This window comes from Acanthochromis polyacanthus, chromosome 13, assembly GCF_021347895.1.
Source record: "Acanthochromis polyacanthus isolate Apoly-LR-REF ecotype Palm Island chromosome 13, KAUST_Apoly_ChrSc, whole genome shotgun sequence".
NCBI classification, from domain to species: Eukaryota; Metazoa; Chordata; class Actinopteri; family Pomacentridae; genus Acanthochromis; species Acanthochromis polyacanthus.
In genome coordinates, this window is record NC_067125.1 from 20615728 (window position 1) to 20633839 (window position 18112).

Here is an 18112-nt window from a genome sequence, read left to right on the forward strand (position 1 = left end):
GCTGGAGAGTTAACAGCCACTTGGTTATGTGCTGTTTGCCTCTGTGGTTTTAGCCAGTCACTTTAACAAGGACTGATCTGTTTCTAGAGTGAACATCTGTCCAAGCAGGTAGTTTATGAGTGTTTCAAGGGCCCATTTTTTGTTGACAGCCTTTCTCTGCTGTGATATAGTTCCTCTCACTTGGCAGTGACTTCAAACTCAAAGAAAAATTATGTTCCTTGTCTTCATTGGTAAGGGATAACACAGCTTCCAGAACCATATTTTCTCTGGAAAAAAACTTCCTAGTGAAGCCAGAGGCAGTAAAGATTGATTTTACATGCAAGATCATCTTAAGGTTGCCAAATGCGTCATCTACAACTGGTGTCAGTTTTTAGTTGTCAGTTCTGAGAGAGGAAGCTACCATACTAAAGTTAGGATGTTTCGTCACTTGCGAGGACTCAGAACCTTGCCTGGCTCTTTGTAAGTAGTTTTGGCAAGTCCCGAATGGCACAGAAGTTTGGTTTTCCCAGTGTTTGGACACACCTTCTCATTTAATGTTTTTTCTTTATTTTCATGACTACTTACATTGTTGAATCTCACTAAAGGCATCAAAGTGTGAATTTCCCCTGGTGTGGGGAGATGACTATCTTATGTTAAGACTATGAATGAACACATATAGAATTATTTAGTAAACAAAAAAGTGTGAAATAAGTCAAAACATGTTTTTTATTTTAGATTCTTCACAATAGCCACCTTTGCTTTCATTACAGCTTTGAACACTCTTAGCATTCTCTCAATGAGCTACATGAGGTAGTCACCTGAAATGGTTTTCCGGCAGTCTTGAAGAAGTTCCCAGAAATGCTGAGCACTTGTTGGCCCTTTTACCTTCACTCTGTGGTCCATCTCATCCTAAACCATCTGGATTGGGTTTAGGTCAGGTGACTGTCGAGGCCAGGTCATCTGACCTAAGCAGTACTCCATCATCTCCTTCTTGGTCAGATAGTCCTTCCACAGAGTGGAGGTGTGTTTGGGCTCATTGTCCTGTTGAAAAATAAATGATGGTCCAACTAAATGCAAATCAGATGGGATGGCATGTCGCTGCAGGATGCTGTGGTCGCCATGCTGGATCAGTATGTCTTCAATTTTGAATAAATCCCCAACAGTGCCACCAGCAAAACACCCCCACACCATCACATCTCCTCCTCCATGCTTCACTGTGGGAACCAGGCATGTAGAGACCATTTGTTCACCTTTTCTGCGCCACAGAAAAACACGGTGGGTGGAACCAAAGATCTCCAATTTGGACTCATCTGATTTAAGCACAGATTTCCTCAGCTCTAATGTCCGTTCCTTTTATTTCTTGGCCCAAACAAATCTTTTCTGCTTGTTGATTTTCCTTAGTAGTTTCTATTAGCTATGTAGCATACCCTCCGAAAGATGGTAAGAGACTCGACTGATGGTTTTAAATTTATTGCCTTTTCACAAGCAATTCCATGAACCAACGTGAGAACTGACAAAATAAAGAGAAACAAAGCAATCACATTTCAGTCTCACAACTCTTCTATTTTGAATCACAGTGCGCTCTTAAACTTAGCAACACTATAAGTTCACTAACACATGAGCAAATGGCTAGCACAGTTTTCTGACATATTTATCAAATATAACATTCCAATCATAAACATAACACATACACACACTAACCTTGTGCCTCTTCGGGGGGTTGCAAAACATATGCACTCAATGTTTGATGCCTTATACCTTAGTTTACTTTGAACTTTTATGGTTTTATGTTAGCTCATTCCTCTGTAGAGAAGCGACTGTGATTCCCGGCAAAACAATGCAGACAGGAAGCAAACGGTAGTTTTCAAAATAAAATCATAGCAATATAAAACTGAACCATTAACTCCAAAAACACCAGAAATGTACACATAAAGCAGGTAAAATTGCATTTGTTAACAAAACCCATATAATAAAACTTAGCATATGTGAAGATTATGTCACAAAAATGCATTTTGAATGAAACTTTAATTTTCTACAGATAACTCACAAACAACAAGCTGCCATCTGGTGGACAAAATGAGACATAGCAAGCACAAAACGAAGTGGGTTTGCTACAAGCTATTTGACCATAAAAGCCTGATTGGTCAGTCTCCTCCGCACAGTTGATGCAGAGATGTGTCTGCTACTAGAACTCTGTGTGACATTTATGTGGGCTCTAATCTGAGGTGCTGTTACCTTCTTAGGCTGGTGACTCAGATTAACTTCTCCTCAGCAGCAGAGGAGACTCTTGATCTTCCTTTCCTGGGGTGGTACTCATGTGAGCCAGATTGGTTAGAGCACTTGATGGTTTTTGCAACTGCACTTGGGAATACATTCAAAATTTTTGGATTTTCCAGACTGACTGACCTTCAGTTCTTAAAGTAATGATGGACTGTCATTTCTCTTTACTTAGCTGATTGGTTGTGGCCATAATATGGATTCTAACAGTTGTCAAATAGGGCTGTCAACTGTGGACCAACCTGACTTCTGCACAACACAACTGATGGTCCCAACCCCAATAAGAAGGCAAGAAATTCCGCAAATTAACCTTGACGAGGCACACCTGTCAAGTGAAAACCATATCAAGTGTCTACCTCATGAAGCTCATTGAGAGAATGACACAGGCTTGGAAAGCTGTCATCAAAACAAGGAGTGGATACTTTGAGGAGTCTGAAATATAAAGCATATTTAGAGTTATGTCAAAACTGTTTGTTTGCTGCATAATTCCATATATCTTACTTCATATTTTTGATGTCTTCAGTGAGATTCTACAAAAAGTTGTAAAAATAAAGAAAAAACACTGAATGAGAAGGTGTGTCCAAACTTTTGACTGGTAGTGTATAGAGGCAGGTGCATTTTCTTTACTCAGTTTAAGTACCTCATCTTAAGTGCTGGGAGGTGACAGAAACACCAACCAACCCAATAACCTGTTCCTTCCAATGCCTCAAATAGTGCCAAGATCTCTTCTTCAGATCAAGGGTGGCTGTGAATCAGCCATTGCCAAGGCTTTCATTTTGCTCATCAACTTGAGGCATGGAATATGCATCAACTTAATTCACACCTCATTACCATTTCTGAAATCATTACAGAATTGTGTTGTGCTTGTTCAGTGGGATGATGGGGCTTGAACAAGCATTGTCTGACTTTTGATTATATCCTGCAATATCTTCTTTATCTCACTTACCCCAAGTAGTTTCTGCAGGCCTTCAGTACCAAATACAGTTTTGTTCACTGTTTATCCTGGCTTTGTGTCCATTTTAATTGCCTCAAGGTGGGGGCATCCTATGAGGGATGAAAAGGCATCTTGATTACCGTTCACTAGCTCCTTTGCTTGCTCCAGCTGGCAAGGGGTGAAGTGTGGGCCAAGCAGCATTTGGTCCTGGTCATGCTGTATTGGTTGTCCTTTGGGAAGACGATTCAACAGTGCCGCTCACATCATGCCATTTCTTTACTAGGCTAATACAGTCATTTTTAAGCTGCTTTCTGTGCTGTTTACATGTGCTCCTACACAGTGGGGACCATAGCTGTCATCCTCTCTTCAGTGAGATGCAACATGGATGACCACATATCAGCCATTGAGTGTGTGAGATTAAAACTGTCCTTGAACGTTAGCCCCGAGGAACTTAGAAATTACAAAAGTGAGTTGAGTTTAAATTACTCTTGTACCCATTCATTTTCTATGATGGGAGGATTGAAATATGTTTCTTAGTCACAAAATACAATCATATATTTTGGTTCTTTCACAGGTTTATTATAGGATACTGGAAATCTGAAGAAAATTTGTAAATGCTGCTGGGTCAAAGATATACATACAACAACGCTAATATTTGGTTAATCGTTCCTTCACCATTTTCACCTCAGTGAGATACTTTTAGTAGCTGTCTACAAGCTTCTGGCAAGCCTCTGGTTATATCTTTGACCACTCCTCTCGACAGAATTGGTGCAGTTCAACTAAATTAGCTGACACAAACTTACTTCGCCACAGTCCACAGAATGTAAATGAGATTTAAGTCAGGACTTTGCAGAGATCCATTTAAAATCTCAACTGTAGGCTGATTTAGCCATTTCTTCGCCACTTTTGATGTGTGTTTGGGATCTGTGCCTTGTTGGTACCCTGAACTACGGCCAAGATCCAACTTTCTGGCTGATGATTTTAGAAGAAGGTGGAGGTAATCCACCTTCATTATTCCACTTACTTTGTGTAACGCACCAGTTCCAATGACACCAAAACAGCCCCAGAGCATAATACTACCACCATCAAGCTTGACAGTAGATTTGGTGTTCTTACGGTTCAGCTTCTCTTCTCTAAACATATTTCTGTTCATTGTGGCCAAATAGGTCAATTTATGTTTCATTGGACCAAAGCAATTTCCTCCAGAAGGTCTTTTCTTTGTTCATGTGATCAGCAGCAAACTTTAGCCGAGCTTTAAGGTGCTGCTTCTGTTGCAAAGGCTTCCTTCTTGCATGGCAGCTTCTCGGCTCATGGTGATGTAAAGTGTATGACTGTGGACAATTACACCAGTGTTGCAGCATCTTCTAATTCATTGCAGACCTGCTTTTTGGGATTCTGACCCACTCTGACCATCCTAACAAATTGTTTCTCAGAAGGAAGTGATGGTTTGAATTTTTTTTTCTGATGGTGGCAGTGACACAATTGTACCATGCACTTTATACTTAGAAACAAATGTTTCCACAGTTAATATTGGCTGAAGCATCTTTGAAAAGGCTCCAAATGAGTTACTTGTTTCAGTGATTTGCTTTTTTAGATCTGTGCTGTGCTATTAAGACTTTCCCATTGTAGCCTTTGTTGCATAATCTTCGTGTTTCAAATGAACAGTTTTTTAAAATAGGCTCAGAAAAGTCAACAACTGTAGACAATTGTAAGCACCCATGAGAGGTTAAGAGGCCATGCCACCAAAAATATTTTCATCACCAATTGGACCCAGCCGTTTTTGGTCATATTTCTAGAAGACTGATAATATTTATATGAAATAACCAAAATGCACAATTGTTTTTGTAACAAATACACACATTTTTCAATGATTCCATTATAGTAAATTAAGAGTTAAAAGATTGATTGGACATTCAAGACAGCCATGATATACATGGTATTTACAAGAGTGTGTAAACTTTTGTACACATCTTTATGTAAATGATAACAGTTTTATTGGGATTATGGCTGTATTAAATGCAGCAGTATGTGTGAGCAGAACGACAGTAACAACGACAAGAGAACACAGTATCCTACAGCTAAACCTTACTCATTTCCAAATATATGCGTATCAGGAGCCAACATTCACATAATCTCTGGCTTCAGGGATTACAGTGGCTTTAGTGGCTTTTCTTAAATTAATATGGCTTCGGACCACCATGGGTCTCCACCACACTAATGCCCAATTCTGTGTCGCTCTCTATTATCTCTGGCCTGAGGATGTACACAAAAGCACACAATTCCTTCGTGGCCTTGGACATTATAGGGCTCCATTGGTCATTAAGAATATGCCTGTTTTGGAAATCCTACCCAGCTAGTTCTTTTGTTTCTTTTAACAGTTGATTTTCTTAAAGGGATGGCTTCTGGACAAGACACGTCATAGTTTACTATGACCAAGATCCAGGGATCAACAGTTTTTAGGGTTTTTTTGTTTTATTTTTGAAGTTGGGATAGGACAATAAATATTATATATTAACAGCATGTGATAGCAGAGAACCCGTCATTTATAGATAATCTTCATTATTAAATTTTTTCATTTTTTTTTGTTTTTGTAAGCTTTTTAATACACAAAAAAAACTTTAAACAGTATGATCAAAAGGGAGTGATCCATGTCATTATTTATATTTTCATAGATTTGTGCAACTAAAGTCTGGTCTTTGTGGCATCACATAATTAACCCCGTTCTCCTGTCGTGATACGAATACTTCCAGTTTATGATTGACATACACACGTGGACAAAATTGTTGGTACCCCTCAGTTAAAGAAGGAAAAACCCACAATTCTCACTGAAATCACTTGAAACTCACAAAAGTAACAATAAATAAAAATTTATTGAAAATTAAATAATCAAAATCAGCCATTACTTTTGAATTGTTGATTAACATAATTATTTAAAAAAACAAACTAATGAAATAGGGCTGGACAAAAATGATGGTACCCATAACTTAATATTTTGTTGCACAACCTTTTGAGGCAATCACTGCAATAAAACGATTTCTGTATTTGTCAATGAGCGTTCTGCAGCTGTCAACAGGTATTTTGGCCCACTCCTCATGAGCAAACAGCTCCAGTTGTCTCAGGTTTGATGGGTGTCTTCTCCAAATGGCATGTTTCAGCTCCTTCCACATATGTTCAATGGGATTCAGATCTGGGCTCATAGAAGGCCACTTTAGAATAGTCCAACGCTTTTCTCTCAGCCATTCTTGGGTGTTTTTGGCTGTGTGTTTTGGATGGTTGTCCTGTTGGAAGACCCATGACCTGCGACTGAGACCAAGCTTTCTGACACTAGGCAGCACATTTCTCTCCAGAATGCCTTGATAGTCTTCAGATTTCATCGTACCTTGCACACTTTCAAGACACCCTGTGCCAGATGCAGCAAAGCAGCCCCAAAACATTACTGAGCGTCCTCCATGTTTCACCGTAGGGACAGTGTTCTTTTCTTCGTATGCTTGGTTTTTGAGTCTATGAACATAGAGTTGATGTGCCTTACCAAAAAGCTCCAGTTTGGTCTCATCTGTCCAAAGGACATTCTCCCAGAAGCTTTGTGGCTTGTCAACATGCATTTTTGCAAATTCCAGTCTCGCTTTTTTATGAGTTTTTTTCAGCAGTGGTGTCCTCCTTGGTCGTCTCCCATGAAGTCCACTTTGGCTCAAACAACGACGAATGGTGCGATCTGACACTGATGTACCTTGGCCTTGGAGTTCACCTTTAATTTCTTTGGAGGTTGCTCTGGGCTCTTTGGATACAATTCCAACGATCCGTCTCTTCAATTTGTCATCAATTTTCCTCTTGCGGCCACGTCCAGGAGGTTGGCTACTGTCCCGTGGGTCTTGAACTTCTGAATAATATGAGCCACTGTTGTCACAGGAACTTCAAGCTGTTTAGAGATGGTCTTATAGCCTTTACCTTTAAGATGTTTGTCTATAATTTTTTTTCGGATGTCCTGGGACAATTCTCTCCTTCGCTTTCTGTTATCCATGTTCAGTGTGGTACACACCTTTTCACCAAACAGCAGGGTGACTACTTGTCTCCCTTTAAATAGGCAGACTGACTGATTATGAGTTTGGAAACACCTGTGATGTCAATTAAATGACACACCTGAGTTAATCATGTCACTCTGGTCAAATAGTTTTCAATCTTTTATAGAGGTACCATCATTTTTGTCCAGGCCTGTTTCATTAGTTTGTTTTTTTCAATAATTATGTTAATCAACAATTCAAAAGTAATGGCTGTTTTTGATTATTTAATTTTCAATAAATTTTTATTTATTGTTACTTTTGTGAGTTTCAAGTGATTTCAGTGAGAATTGTGGGTTTTTCCTTCTTTAACTGAGGGGTACCAACAATTTTGTCCACGTGTGTAGGCTCTTATCCTCTCCATCTTGTGAATGCCCATTGTTGTGTCCATCTGTGGCTTTATAGTTGGTCTCTTCTGTGATAGCCATTTCCTCTTGATAGCCTTTTTGCTAGCCACCACCAATATATTCAATAAATATTTGCCTCTTTTCAGCCAGTCGTGAAGCAGAAGCCCAAAAAATAACGTCAGACTTTCCAAAGTAACATGACATCTGAAAATTAGTAGTAGGACGTGATTTAAAGAATTAATCAAATTAGTTTGAGGCTTTGTAAGTAATTAGGCATGATTAATCGCTTTTTAGTCAAATAGCAATATTTGCCACCATAAGCAAAGTTATTCAGTTCAAATAAACTTTGGTTGAAAACTGAATCCATGAATAGACATATACATGAACTTTGACAACAGAAGTGTTTGTTTCATTTCTAATTATCTGAATTTTTCATCTGTCTGCTACACTCACAGATTACTGCAAATTCAAAGTGCAATTACGGTGATTATATTCAACATTTTAAGACTTTTTTCAAAGTCTTGAAAAGTTGTCTGTTGTGGGATGGCTACACCGTTTGCTGGTACCAGGACTGTCATAGCTAATGTTAGCTCTGGTGCTAGCAGCAGCATGTTTTGCATTGAGGTGATGCCATTGGCTGGAAGTGCTGCAGTGACAAGAAAACTCGTTGCAGACTTTGCACACAACCACACCTTTATCCAAACTGCCATTGCAAAATTTTTTTAAAAAGAAAACCTTCCGCCCAACAAGCTAAATACGGTTTGTTTTAAGATATAGTGTTGAGTGTTTTAAGATTTAATAGCCCTTTATTCACACCATAAGTAATTTCCCCTGTATTTGGGTTATATGCTTGTTTAAACAACTCTATCAAATGTGTACTTGGCTGTATGACATGTTTCACCTTCATAGTAATTGGGTCTGATCAAGTACATGCGCTGTTAATGCGTTAAGTCTGTTGCTCACTGCCTCTGAATACACATACAAACCATGAGTCACAGGAGTGCTGGAGGTTGATCAGTACGTGGGCTTTGCGTCATCACGTCTCACTCAAACTAACAGTTGAGGGAGGCTTCAGCAGACTGGTTGGAAGCAGCGTGCGGCAGAAACAGAGATAAACTAAAACCATACAAGCTAACGAATGCCACAGCAAGGTATTTAGCCAGAGACTGCATTCTGATTAGGACTGTGGAAGATGTCGGTCTGAGGAACGTTCTTAGGATTGTGACGAATGACTACACATACTATCCTTAACCTGTATCACTGAAAGGGTTTATTTATTTCTATGTGACGATATAGTCTGTATAATCTGTCCCACAGCCATTTGCTCTTCTCCCCTAGTTTCCTGTTACTCTCCCCTGTCCTATCAATTAAAGCCTGAAAAGGCCAAAAAAAGAACTACAAACATGGACTTCACAGACTAAAAAGTCTTCTGCACAGTGAGTCCCAGCTGTGTACTTTTTTGTGTTCAACTGCTTCACCTCACTGCGTCTGTAATCGACTGGTCCGATAATTGGTCGATCTGTACCACAAAGTACTGGTGTTACTGCACACTTTTGGGAAGAGGAACCAACAGCATCCATCCTCACCCCTTTTATGCAGAATTTCTATGATAGACAAAAGGACAACAGGTTGCTGTGAGTTTGTTTTAGTGCTGTGGACTGGCAATCTTGTTATCTTCAACTGTAGTTTTATTTTTTACCTCCTTGTGAACTCTGGGCCAAAAGAACATCTGCAATACTCATTTCTAAGTTTTCTCTTCAACCAAGTGGGCCCTTAGTAAGATTGTGTTAACTGCAGATCTGTGGAGCAATGACAATGTCGAGAACGACTGGCTCAAAGACTTCTGCTGAAATTTTTATTACCTGATACAATTTTAGTAATATTTTCACTGTAATGTTAGGTTAGTAAAGGATTTGTTTCCATAAAAGTTCCATCTAGGACTTGTACATTTCCTGATGCATTACCATGGGTGAGCTCTGTAAATGAGCTGTCCCATACGGACTTTAAAGTTGATGCATTTCTTCATGGCCATCCACTCCATCTTCCCTTCTCTCTGCTTGCTGTTCTTAGACACTAGGCTTGTCACGATATTAGAATTTCAACTTCAATACCGATACCCAGTTCAGTATCGATACTCGATACCATTTTGATACCACACGGAACAAATTAAAGCACAGGCTTTTGTACTTTGCTGTAAAACCATTTTTTTATTGGGAAAAACTTCTGTATCATTAATACAATATTTTTAAAAGATGTATGAGGTAGTGCAAAACAAAATAGTACGTCAGTATTTAACCTCAGTTTCAGTACTCATGAAATGATTACGTGAGGGAAGGTCATACCTAGGATTTAGCTGTTTAAGAAGTTGTTTGAACCCAGATTTCTCTACTGTGTAAATGGGGGGGGACCATATCCATGCACAAATACTCTGTCACAGCCCTGTTTATTTTCTTTGCTTCTCGTGACTTTGGATCATAATGTCTTTGCTGGTCAAACACTGCTGTTAGCGAAGGCTGTTGGTGTTTTGGTGTCGCTGCAGCCGGTCGACTCTCTCCACTCTCAGCATCACTCTGGAGCTATACGAGAAACATCACACTTAGCAGACGCAAATACATTTGTATCTCGTTAAATTAAAGCAGTCAATTAGGATTACTCGGGCTGCGGGCATGCCTGCTAACGTTGGCAAAAAGCCCCATGTAACATTATGTTTTGGACTAGCGCTAGCTAGCTAGCTTAGTCGGCTAATGCCCTGGCAACGTTACGTTGCCGTTTAGGATGTAAATACAACTCAGTTCAATCATTATCAAACGTGAGCTTACCTCACAAAATTCTGCGACACTTGCCATGGTTATATTTCTTAATTCCATCGTGTTTTGCTGGTAGTAGCGAGACATTAACAAGCCTGGACATGCGGTGAGTTCGGAGGGGGGAGGGGGGGCGCGTGAACTGTAGCGGGAGCAGCAGACCATAGGAGCAGAGTATCGATAGTATCGATACTATGGCAAGCTAGTGTCATATCCGTTTAGAATCGAGTAAGTACCGAAGTATCGATATTTTTGACAAGCCTATTAGACACCCAAATCCCCTCTTACCAATTATTGGAAATGACATGACAGTGATTGGAAATATTAACCGAAAATGTATTCATTGTATAATTTTGTAGTTTCGGTTTCATAGTTTCCAACCAGATTTCTTTCAGGTTTCCCTCCACAGCATGGGGAAGGACTAGAAATTAAGGGGGGCTTACCTCAACATTAAATAACCCCGAATTGCTGTTGGGTTCACCATGGTTGTTGGGTATTTATGGTTGTATCCATGGTAATAAACAAGAGGAACTGGGTCACTTTGAACAAAGGAAGAGGCCTCCAATACAGACTCGTGGAGCAGAGTCCTAGCCCTTTGGAGATTACTGAACATTTCTACTTGCAGTTTTCACTTTCCTCAGGAGGAAATTTACTTGCTGCAGCGATAGCACTAGCAAGAGTTTGGGTTCACAAATTTTCGTTGCTGCATGGGTTTTTTAAAAACTAATTTTGGTGGAGTAAAGCGAGGACTGGTTATATTGGGAGCGTTTTTGGAGGAGCCCACTTGGCCAAGCTAGGAGCATGTTTCAGGGCAACCTAATACTGCTTTACTGCCTCTACTGATATCAACTTTATCTATTGAGATACGTAAGTTCTATTTGCTGTAATAAAATGTGGCATTGGTTTTGTGCTGCGCCCTGTGGACCTCAAACAGCACGTGCACCTGTTCCTATATTTAGGTTTAGTGTCTGTGTGAAGTCCTTCAAAAAAGATTGAGTCAGGTGTTTAGTATCTTCATTCCCTCATTTGCACTTTGTGCCCCAGTGCTTGTGGTCTTTGCTCTCTATAATATCATAAGAGGTCATCAGGTTAGTCAGTCATCTTCCATTTTTAAGTTTCGTAGTCGTTAAGGTACTTCAGTGCCTGTGTGCACGCCATCTCCTTTAGGCAATGACCTCCCTGCTTCCTTTGTTCTGCATTGCCTCAAGTTCACAAATTCTGTTTCAGTTAGGCAGCTACACCTGTCTGAGTTGTGGGTTCATGAGATGGGTTTAATTCTGTGTGAGAATAAAGCGCCCTTCAACAAAATGTGCTTTTGTGATACCACAGCACCTTTCGACTATTTACATTCTGCTGGACTGATAGATCTGCTGGACTGGTGGACCTTTCTGTATGATCGTTTTCATGTCCCAAGAGTTCTACCTGCTCAATGCTACAACCCAGGCTTTACATCCTCTGAAGTGCCATTGGAAATTAAAAGTAGTAGATGATTGTAAAACAGGACCTCATTTTTCTAGCTTTTGCCATCATGACAATTAATTGGTTACTGACATCATTGTACTTGATCAGAAGCACTGTTTTCCTGTTGGGGCATGAGCAGATGAAATATAAGCAATGAAAACAGAAATATTTCACATCATTTTTATTTTCCAAAAAGCTTTTCTAGATATTGACTGATCATTTGGTCTTTCATGTTGCAATAAATATAGAGAGCATACTCTTGAATTTTTTGTTTTGCTTTTTGAAATGAGTGTTCGAGCGTATTTCAGAGAGCTGAACTATGAAGCAAGATTAGTGGGTTATTAGGCAAGACAAGGCAAGGCAATTTTATTTGTATTGCACATTTCATTATTTGTATTGCACATTTCATGTAACAGTGACAGCCCAATGTGCATTACAGTAAAGGCATATATACATTCAAAACAAAATAAAAACAAAGTATGCTGATCTAAAACCAAAGTGTTCTTTTATGATGCAGAGCTAATCTGGGAAGTAGTGGGTTATGTTCAAAGTTTCAGGTTTAAATTGGCTGTAAGAAGCGTCTCCTATTCAACAGTTATGGTTACACTGCTGGTGCTGCAGCTTAGAGAAGACAGATTTGTAAATTAATATAGTTATTTATTGCAGAAAATATTTAGTCGGTGGCATTATTTTACTTTGATTTGGGCAAAAATTAAAGTGATATTCTCCTTTATGGGACAGTGTCAGACCTAATTGCACAAAATATTATGATAAAATGTTTGAAGCTGTGTCAAACTTGGTTCACGGTACAGCTGTCTGCTTTTCTGTATTCTATGGAAGCACATAAATTATGTTTGACCGTGTGACCGAGACTGCTGAGCGTAGAAACTCTGGTGAATTATAGTACTAGACTGTCTTCTTTGACTTTACCACTCTGTTCTGACAGACATGTCTCTCCAGACACATTTTGCAAAAACTGAACAAAAAGCACAGCATCTTCAGTAATCAGGACATTAGCTGCTTTTGCAGTGACTGTAGTGGGTCACTAGTGGGCCACTACATGGTCACATGACTGCACTTGGGCTTCTGTGGGACACTGTATGGTCACATGACAACGCTGTCAGCTTGAGTCCGACAGATAGTGGTGTGCGATACTGCAAGATTTGATATTGATCCGATACCAAGTAAATACAGGGCCAGTGTCACTGATATTGATACCGACACTCCAGATTACCTTTTACAGTAGTAGATTTTTAATTATTTATTTAATTTTTTTAGCACAGTCACCCCCCAACTCACGAGTTGAACATTTGCTTATTGAGGGACATTTACCGATGCTCCTTGAACGCTTCACAGCGCAGACTGTGTTAGATGCTGCTCAGTGGCTGTGTGATCAGACAAGTGTGAGAGGAAAATTTAACTTTGAAAAGAGTGAGACAAAGTGTCCTTATTTCAGATTATTTCAAGATGAAAGCGATCGATTTCATCCACATGTTGTTCTCTATGAGCAGAGAAAACAGCATACGTAAGTGCGCTTCTTCTTTTAAGAGCGGAGCGCATTTTTAAATTTTAAATGCTGCAGTCAGTTGCTTTCTTATAGTGGTTAAAAGCTAAAAATCATGATTGTGATGAATGATTATTTAAGTTCGTACAGCACTAGTCTTTGTAATTGTCTCTGGTTCAGTATCTTCCTGCCTGCAGTCTGATCATCAGCTGAATCTCAGTCGGACTTCTCCCTATTTGCCTCGTCTTTCCTCAGTGTTGGTTGAGGAACGTACAACAGCTAAATGGCTCATTTTACACATCAGACAGGAACAGACTGACAGAGCCATGGAAGAAATTAAAGTTGTACTTTTCACCGCTATGATTTATGATGTAGCTGAGCCTGCTTGCTTGTTTGTCTGATGCCACTGAGTCATGTGACGTTACAACATCCAATCACAAGAGGAGGATTAGCTGCTGCTCCTCAGATGGATGACTTTTGACAGCCAGGTCACCTGTTTGTTAAAGCTACATCAGTCCAGACATACATGACAGAAACTGAAACTGAAGTATCGATATCGTTGCACTGGTATCATTCAGTATCAATACCAATGCTGGTATTGATAATATCGATATTTGGATCGATCCGCTCATCTCTACCAACAGATGCGTCAGACCAACATGGTACTTTCTCTTTTATTTTAAAAACACTTTAGCGAAAATTATTTCTGAAAGCATTTGAGACATGAAGTAATCTGTGCATTTGCTGTATCTGTCCTTGACTAGTTTAGACATTTGACAAAGTTTTGCGATGCGTCGGACCTCTACACACTCCGCATGGAATTTACAGAAAGTAGAAGTCGAATCAACTTTATGCAAATGAGCTGCGGCCTGCTCCGGGGAGACTGGGCCGCAGCTCAAAACGCACCGCCATGGAACCAGCATGCACCACAGTGCGTTTGACATAGACAGTGAATGGGATGCGGGAAATTGACAGTGGATATGTACCAGTAGTCTGCAGTCAAAGGGTTCCACAAGACAGTTTCTGGAAAACAATTAGAAATAATGCTTAAAGACGTGGCCCTTAATGATCAAAACAGAAAAGATGTAACTGTCTAGAGACAAACTATTTGATCTCATTCATACAATCTCAGAGTAAATAGGAGAGCAACGTAGCATCACGTGACGCTCAAATGTCATAACTCCTATTTCTATTTTTAAAGTTAATTTTTGGGCCTTTTTGTTGGTTGTATTAGACAGGTTAGTTGAGGCACACAGGAAAGTAGGGAAAAGAATGGGAGGAAGACTGGAATCGAACCCATGCCAGTGCTTCAGGGCCTATTAACCCTGTTGGGTCGCCTGCAAAACCAGCTGAGCTATCTGGTCACCATATCACTCCTATTTCTATTGAAAATATTTAGTTACAGTAATCCTTGTTCATGAGGAAGTCTCGTAGTGACTGACAGTTTCCATGCTATCACATGCTGTTAATATTTAATACCGATACCTATATGCGTATAAACTCAGCAATAGTAATATTTATTAATGAACAGGTGCCCTGCTATCATAAACTGTCAATAAACAACTTTTAATGTATATCTGTTCCAAATATCGGTCACTCACTGACCTTTTCCCATTACCATTAATCAATATCGACATTCACCCAAAAAAGCCCATTGGTTGGCCCATAATTCAAGGTGCTCTCGTGGCGTGGTATTGCATGCTCAACTTCTGCCTACCAAAAACAAAACTTTCTATGGAAACACTAAAAAACAAAGACTGCTATTTCTGCTACTGTGAGAGACAGGTGCACTTATTTCTTACAGTTGACATCATAACCACCCAGCATCCAGCACAGGCTCTGAGTTTGGCAGTGAATATGTTGGGGAAAGTGATTTATGTGTTTGATGTGAATGAGCATCTTATTGAGCAGCAGTTATGTAATGAGAGAGTAATGGTAGTAATAACAAAATCTAATAATGGCAGAGGTGAGACAAGTTCAGAAGTGTAAATCCCCCTTAATTTGCAGGTTTTAACATTATGCTGGAATGATCCCGTGATCACACCAAAGATTTAACATTGTCACAATATCAGGTAAAAATCTACTCTGTGTCTTTGTGGCATTAAAAAAGCAAAAACAAAAGAAAGTCATCTGCACGGTTCTGCTTGCCCTGCATCTGCCATATCATCTGAGCTTTCTCAGAACCTCTAGATCTTTTCAAAGATTCTTGTTTGACTTTATTTTTTTTCAAAGAGAAAATAACACGGTGCCAGAAAAAGATGAGAGAGAGAAATGGAAAAAGATTGCAGCAAAGGCCCCAGTCACATGTGAACTGGCACTCTTGCAAGACTCGGTGGTACAGCAGTATATCTGCTTGCTCATTCCTAGGTAGACAATTTTAGCAGTGCAGTGCATGTAGAGAACAGTACACACATGCAGTGAACTGGTTGACTGACTGGGTTGGATATTATCATGGTATTTTCATTGTATGGTGTTCAGTGCCACTAAAACAGATTCTGATTTTACTCTCAGACTGACACAAAGTTGATGTATTAACTTAATGTAGTTTAAAGCAAAGCACGCAAATCACAAAGTTGGTTTATCATATTGACACTTGAAGGAACAGGCAGGTAACCAAGCTGAGAGAGACACTAACCACCAGTGTGAAAACAGGGCTCTTGGAACACAAACTCTTGAGTTCAAAACCATTGATATGGGTTAGCCAGCCAACACAGATGAAGCTGTGCCCCTATTTACTACAAGGAAGTGCTTCAGTGCAGCAGCTGAAAGAATGTTCATCACACCAGGAACATAGTCATGCTGTAAATTCAAACTAAAGCTGGACAAAGATGCCATGCTTGTCTTAGCAAAAACCATGAATGATTAGGTCTGTTAGACCAAGACTCAAATAATGATCCATTTATTATTGACGAGTTGATAACTGTAGGCTAAAGATTTAACTGCAATAAATAATTTCAATTTTTTGCTGAATTTTTGAAGGACATTTTTTCTACCTTAGGGAATTATTGAAGTTGGGTCTGGTCACTTGGCGCTGTTATCAGCATTTACCTTTAGTGACAGAGTGGCAATGACAAAAGCATTTAAATAATTGGTTTTCACTGTCATGTCAACTTTCACTGTTGACATGGACTCAACGATGAACTAATTAGATTTTGGAGGTCAAAATCCAATGTCAATTGAAAACATGATACATTTTTGGTCATAACCCAAGAATTCATGTGCTCTTTATAACAAAATTTCACCAAAAAATTATGTAATGATGCATTTTTTCATCCAAATATCGAAGGTCAGCTTGACTTTGACATCACGTTCTGCAAAAATTTATGGCCGTATGAAGGCGTAACGCATGAGCAAAGGGGGATATTGTGATGATATTTTACATGTGGTTGGATACTAATTTGGTGACACGCATCTTGGGTGCCCAATTCTTTAATTACTGCATAGTCTTCACATGTATTATGAATTTGAAAAGACGTGGATGTAAATTTCATTGGTTGATGGGAGCATACAGCCACAAAGCAGTGTTTGTAGTTTCTGACACTGCAAGTTCCAATTTCAAAATAGTTGGTAGCATTTTTTATTTTTTATTTTTTGCCAGATGTACCTTGCAGTAATGTTAGACAGATCAGAATAGCAGAAGCAGCAATGCTCATATTTTTTTTTGCAACCAGAATGCTGCAAGCAAATGCGCTGTCAGCTAAGTAGCAATGACATGTATTTCAATGAAAATTCACTGTTAAACCAAGATTTTCCAAGATTATTTGAGATCGCTGTAATCTATACAAGGACATGTTTATGCTTCGAGTGTTTTGGTGCAGGTATTGTTTCAAGCTTAAACCCACATGTAGGATGAAACAAAACAAAACAAAACTTCCAAACCAATCTGCCAACCAACACTCCCAGTTGTTTGAAACCGGCATCTCCAGCCATGGACATGTTTGTTATAATGTTCACAGGAGCCTGAACCAAACCATGAGAGACCAAACGACTGGATCTGCATGTCCACCAGTAGTGGGCAATGTCCAATCCGCATATTATCATATCAATTGACAGAAAATAGAAGTTTAGTTGATCTCAAATTTCATTCAGGGTGGCATTAGTCTTAAAGTCTTAAATTTAACTTAAGCTGTAGGAACTCTGTAGCTTCTTTTGGTAGGTACTAACAACTGCATACTGAGAACTCCTCAGAAGTTCTGCCCTTTTGAAGACTTTCTCAATCAGTTGCCTTGCCATCACGACTTCAGCCTTTTCAAAGATGCTCATATCCTCACACTTGATCTTGATTATTTTCCTACTTCCAACACATCAACTTCAAGAGCTGACTGTTGCCGGCTTGCTGCCTAACATATCCAATCCCTTGACAGATGCCATTCAAACAAGATAATACATGTTACTCACATCCTCTGTGAGGGAGTCTAATGCTCATTTATGTATGTGACAATGACTACTGCTCTTAAAATTAACTGGATTTTTGTTTACTTTTTTTGATACAAATGCTATAATGTACCATATATTGTGGAAACATGCTGGGAAGATTTTAAGATATGAAAAGTATATACTTACCTGAGCCTGTTGGCTGCACAAATGGATATCAGAGAGGCTGCCATTGTCACAACCAGTAATACCAAGGGTGTAGGTTTGGATTTAATTAATTCTCTGGATCTTTTACAGAAGGACATGATGCCACTGTTTTCCATCTGTCACTTCTTGGTGGGAATTTTCATTTACAGTAGTAGAGATGCTTGATGTAA

The 18112-nt window shown here is 39.4% G+C and overlaps 1 protein-coding gene across 1 annotated transcript in view; it reads left to right on the plus strand.

Annotated features, from left to right (window-relative positions):
- nf1a (neurofibromin 1a) overlaps positions 1–18112 on the plus strand; it is a 161692-nt gene that overhangs the window by 74650 nt on the left and 68930 nt on the right.